Genomic DNA, 1,155 nt, shown 5'->3' on the forward strand with positions numbered 1-1,155 from the left:
GGTGGGCGGGTGGGCAGCGGGATGGGGGTGTCACTCGCTGACCCTACCTGACACCGGATGGGATTTTTCATCGACTTGAGGCAGCTTGAAAAAAAATCAGCCCTAGATTGAAAAAGCAAATTAAGGTAATTGTTGCAGAGATATACACCATGTACGGTGTCACGGTGAAGGATGAGTGTTATTAGACACCCCCCCCCAGCTGGTTCTGCTCTTAGAGAAGAAGGAAGGCATTTTAAAGACAAGGCTTTAATGTGCAAACATCGTCCTCCCTATTTAACTTGCTAAGGAACCTAATGTTACCCGTGCTTTAGAAAGCCTGACTCTCCAGCATCCCCAAACCCCATCACCGTGGTTTCTAGCCCTCCATTTTCCAACCTACCAGCTGATGCTGGAATTAAATGCATTTCCCAAGGAATGAATAATCGCCGTCCTCCGAGCCCCTGGGACAGGAGGGGCTGTGGACACGCACAGAGCCCAGCACGTGCCTTCGCCCCTTACGTGGCCGAGCCCGCCTGGAGTTTCACAGGGGTTCATTGGCAGAGCTGCTCCATGTCGGCAGGGTTTAGGCCGGGACTAGTTAGGCTCCACTGGGGGAAACCTGTGTCTATGCAGGATAGAGCTGTGAAATGGGATCAGGTTGGGTTCAGACCTCACTGATGGGGAGATGCTGGGCATTTGCCTTGTGGCCTTGGGGACATCTCCTGGTGTCACCTCCCGCTGCCCTTGGACCCGCGCAGAGTGCCCGGGCAGCCCACGAGCACGGCTGGAGCGCATCCTGCGAGGCTCGGGGACCTCGGGGTCCCTGAGGATGCCGCAGAGCCCGTGCGTGCCAGGGAGCAGGTACACGCAGGACCCTGCTCCACGGCCCCCGGCCCCCAGCTCCCCAAATGGACACCCAGCACCCCAAAGAGCCGAGCACAAAACCCAAAGCACTCCTTGCCCAGAGCAGCCAAAACCCAGCCGCGCGCCCGGAGGGAGCTCAGCCTCCCCAGCACCCTCCGACAGCAGCGCGGCCGACAGCCCTGACGGCGACGGGCGCTGCGATCACCACCGCATCGTCAGGCGCTTTTCAAAATACCCTTGGAAGCAATTTACAGCTGCGAGCTCAGGTTTGCGAGTGCCCCCGTCCCCGCAGAGCCCATCAACCCCCCCCTC

The sequence above is a fragment of the Fulmarus glacialis genome, unplaced genomic scaffold, assembly GCF_000690835.1.
Source record: "Fulmarus glacialis isolate BGI_N327 unplaced genomic scaffold, ASM69083v1 scaffold25511, whole genome shotgun sequence".
NCBI classification, from domain to species: domain Eukaryota; kingdom Metazoa; phylum Chordata; class Aves; order Procellariiformes; family Procellariidae; genus Fulmarus; species Fulmarus glacialis.